Raw genomic sequence first — 5,156 nt, 5'->3', positions numbered from 1 at the left:
TTTAGGTACTTCTGGTAGCAAGGGGAGAAGCTCGGGATGACTGCATGGCACACACCACAACTTTTAGCCTGGGATGATGTACTTTGATATTTTGACACATGGTTTTGATACAGTACATTGTTATGATGACTTTGTGATACATTACTTATGTTTTTATGAGATGATAAATTGTATTTATGGTTTTACGAATAATTTAAAACGAAAATATTGGACCGTATTTTTGGGATGTTACATCAATATACACATACTATCCATCATATATATATATATACATAAATGTCTCCAAGTTAATTATAAGAGAAAAAGTGAAAGTTCTCTTAGAAAGTACACAATATACTTATCACTCACTGTAAGCAAACAACAACCTGTGCCAAATAAATCCGATCTTGCTCCATTTCAAAGGTAGTATGATTTTAAATATCCTTGCAGTAATGGATAAAGGTAAATAAAGGCAACTACACCTGTGAAAAGAACAAAAAACTACAGTAATTTAGTAGCATCCAAATCATAACTTCTATATTTAACAAAATCATGCATAACTTGTTTACAAAACCATGCAAAACTTGTTAACGAACAAAAGGAGAACTGAAAAGGAAGAGCATACAGTGTTCCAAGATACTGTCTGTATGAGAGTATAGAGCCATCACATATTAACAAATAATATGGTAAGATGTAATAGCATGAAACAGTGCTTTAAATCATTTTCTTTTCAGTGATTATTTCATTTGATTAAACATAGATAGCAGTAAATGAAATTTAAAGAAAAAAATCAAATAAAGACAAAGAGAGTAGATGCACTAACCAATTAATTTATACACCATTATAAGAGGTTTCAAAAAAGGGGAATTTGATGATTATAAGAGACTCGTGTGCTATTAAATTGTATAATGTAAAGGCAACTGCACCTACATAACAAAACAATTACAGTAAGTAAGTGTCATCCGAATAATAAACTCTATATTTAATTAAACCATGCATAACTTGTTAAGAAAAATAACCTCTCATCATTTCTAATATCACCATAAAAGACTGGTGTAGATTTAGACAACATTACGACCATAGTTGATGGCCATGCTAGTCCATGTATATAAGAAATGGTAAATTTTGAACCTATATTCAAGTCTATGCTAACAAACTCCATAAAACTAGTGAGATCCTAATTTCGTATATGAATAATAGATGCAAAATTGTTTTTATTGGAGGACATATGTACAAATTTATTCATCTCACTCTAGAGAACTAATCATACCAGTCGATGAATTGAGAATAAACTCCTAAACGAAACTAATATCAAAAAGTGAGATACTTAAATATACAATATGCAATACAAACAAAACATTTACCTGCATTGAGCACAAGATGTTGAACAGGTCTAAGGCATCAACTATTGCTAGCTAAGCGGTCACTCTAACACCTGTCGGCTTAACCTAAAGATCTATCATCCATCCACCAACAAGCAAGTTAAATTTAAGAATATCATAGTTCAATCAAACTATTTGAGTATCTGATTAGTATGAGCATGATCAAATATTTAGATTTAAATGAGAAATAGGTAACACAAAATTCTGACCTTCTCATATAGAGCATCAGTGATAATCTGGTAACCAACATTCAATATTGGCACAACAAGCTATCAATCATGTTCTTTGGCATATCAGCTTGAATTGTGGTAAATGGAGTGATAGCAGCCACATGAATTTCAGCAAATGTTGGTGAGGATTTAGCCAGAGCAGCAGGCACAATAACAAGAGAAAAAGGAGCAACAGTTGTGTGGATTTGAATCAAATCCAAAATCACTACTAAAAGCATGGAATTGAATCCAAATTGAGCTAAATCGAGTTCAAGATTTTCGTCCTGTAAAACCCTAACGTATAGATCACTCCGAATCATTCATCCCAATTCTTGCATTAATAATTAATAATAATAAAGACGAGCATGCGATTTCTGAAGAGGTTTAGGATAAAATTCATCAATCATCACGCTTGAATAAGCTATTAATTCTTCATAATATGTATAAAATTGAAAAAGAATGTACTAGGAAGCTCCCTTGGACCGTGTTTGTAGAAATCAACATCAGCGATGATTGATGTTGGAAGATCGACTCCAACAAACTATGCTAATGATCGTGACTCGTGTAATAGATAGTGATCAGTGAGGTCCTCGTCTGTAGGTTGAAATCTGAAACCGAGAGATCAGGCGGTGGTCCGGTGGTCTTAATGGTGGTCTAGTGTAACCAAAACGATATGAGAGAAACGATACTTTTGATATTGATAGGGTAGTGTGGGTGGTTGGGGATGGGTAGAGTACGGTATTTTTTTTATTCATTTGATTATTAAATTATAAAAAATAAAATCCAAATTTGTTCTAAATATTCTCGCAAAAAGAAATGTTCTCATTTGAATATATATATATATATATATATATATATATATATATATATATATATATATATATATATATATATATATTATCAAATCATACTATATTATAAATGAAACACTTTTCCTTTCACCACATTCATTTGAAACTCTCATGCATTTTTCATTTCACCACATTCATTTGAAACTCTCATGACTTTTCAATTTCTTTCTAATAATAATTATAAGTTGGTTAATAAGGTTAAATAAATATCAAACCTAAAATATAATCATATATAAACTAAATTTCAATATTAAAATAATATCTTTATTTCTACTTATAAAGTTATGTTTTTTAACTTTTAATATATTTAATTTATTAGTTTTAATATATTGTTGGATGTAAACCATTATCATTTTAAAGATATAATTGTGGAACAATCTGTATAAAATAATTAAATTAATAATTTTAATATAATATTACATGATGAACTTAAGTATAAATTTTAGTTTAATTTAAAGAACCTAAAATATATTTTATAAATATTTAAAAGTGATAAATTGTAGGGTCTTTCTAATAATAAGTATAAGTTGGTCAATAAGGTTAAATAAATATCAAACCTGAAATATAATAATAAATAAACTAAATTTCAATTTTAAAATAATATATTTATTTCTACTTATAAAGTTATGTCTATAACTTTTAACATATTATACTTAATTTATTATATTTAAAATGTTGTTGTATATAAACCATTATCAGTTTAAAGCTACAACATTTGAACAGTTTGGAAATAATAGTTAAATTGTTAATTTAAATATAACATTACATTGTCATCTTAAATATAAATTTCAGTTACACTTAAAAAACCAAAGAATATTTTGTAAATAGTTAAAAGTAATAAATTGTAGTGATAAATGCAAAAACTAAATTGTAATCTCTATTTAACTAAAATATTTCTTAATGATATTTTTATAATAGCTAAAAGTTTTTTAGATAAGTAGCTTAAAATAACTTACAATAACAATAGTTAAAAACAACTCTATATAAATGATTTTATTGTTACTTTAAAATGAAAAAACAATGTTTGATGTTTTAAATAATTATAATGATGGATATTAAAACATGAAACAAATAAATTTTAAAAAATTAATTAATAATAACAACAACTATAAATAACATTAAACCATATATTATATTTAATTTTATTCATGTGTAACTCGCGGGTATAAGTCATTCAAACAATTGAGATTATGCAGTTATAATAGATGTATATATTATCATATAATTCAAAATAATCAATATATTATATCAATTTAATATATGAATTATTATATCAAATTTAACAATAACATTATTATTATATTAAAAAAAACATATATTTGTAAAGCCTTCAACTATATAGGTGTTTCTGCGTAACTCAAGAGCATTCGCCTATTATATATATATATATATATATATATATATATATATATATATATATATATATATATATATATATATATAATTTTATTTATGTGTAACTCGTGAGTATAAGTCATTCAAACAATTGAGATTATACAGTTATAATAGATGTATATATTATCATATAATTCAAAATAATCAATATACTATATCAATTTAATATATGAATTATTATATAAAATTTAACAATAACGTTATTATTATATTTAAAAAAACATATATTTGTAAAGATTTCAACTATATAAGTGTTTCTGCGCAACACACAGACATTCGCCTAGTCTATATATATATATATATATATATATATATATATATATATATATATATATATATATATATATATATATATATATATATATATATATATATATATATATATATATATAGTTATGATTAAATGTGAATTGGAATTATAGTGTGAGTACTACTAAATTATGGTTGTTGGATCAAAATATAAAATGGCTAAGATTGGTTGTGGCATTATTGTAATTAGAAGAAAATTATTTAATCAATTACTATGTAAAAACGTTACTAAGGGTTTCTAGCCACTTTCAAATTATGAAATTGCAAGTAATTAGGGATATTTGATTATTTTAATAAACCATCATCTCTGAACGTGGATTATATATCCCCAAATGTATCCATCCTGATCATATCAAAAAAATGATAATAATCTTCAAGAATCATAAAATCCTTATAAATTAAAGAAAATTCCAACACATATTTACATTCAACATTTGGTACGAATTTATGTTTAGCTATAGAACATCATAAGGAAGAAACTTAAGAATGGGATGCCGAAGATTAAACTCAAGGTTACATGAGAATTTCAAATCCAAATTCAAGAATACTGTTAATTCGATCTGAACGACGAGGACTTTGTAGTTCTACCATCAGGTTAAATTCCTACTTATTCTTTAAGAATACAAATAATTAACTGCCAAATAGTGATTAGGGTTTTAGTATTAACTGTTTGAATGTTATATTATTAAAAAAACATTTTTTGGAAAAAAAACGACATTCATTCTTTTAGAATAATGTATTTTTGTTAAAAATATTTTTTTGTTTATAATTCGTTAAATGACACATTCATTTTTTTCCTTCTTCAATATTGAAATCGATTATATGTTTCAGTCGATGGTTTTTTCCTGACATTTGTATTCTTAAAGAATTGCATGTGTAAAAGTCGTTATATGTTAGTAAGAGTTTTGTATAAAATATGTATATAACCAACAAATTAAGATGATCTATTTTGTCAAAAATATGTAAATATAAGCAATAGAAATAATTGCTATTGGTATCTACCTAACTAATTTTTCATAAATTTCATACCT

At 25.4% G+C, this 5,156-nt stretch overlaps 1 long non-coding RNA gene across 1 annotated transcript; it reads right to left on the bottom strand.

Moving 5' to 3' along the window:
• Positions 1-277: 277 nt before the first annotated feature.
• Positions 278-2,248, bottom strand: LOC145018554 (uncharacterized). Its single transcript, XR_013667070.1, has 3 exons — positions 1,344-2,248; positions 803-905; positions 278-461 (listed from the first exon to the last, which is right to left on the bottom strand). It is a non-coding gene; the product is annotated as an uncharacterized LOC145018554 (long non-coding RNA).
• Positions 2,249-5,156: the final 2,908 nt, after the last annotated feature.

Source organism: Lactuca saligna, chromosome 9 (assembly GCF_052625555.1).
Source record: "Lactuca saligna cultivar CGN05327 chromosome 9, ASM5262555v1, whole genome shotgun sequence".
In the NCBI taxonomy this organism is placed as follows: domain Eukaryota; kingdom Viridiplantae; phylum Streptophyta; class Magnoliopsida; order Asterales; family Asteraceae; genus Lactuca; species Lactuca saligna.
Note: the sequence above shows the minus strand (reverse complement) of the source record. Positions and strands in the feature narration are given on the sequence as shown.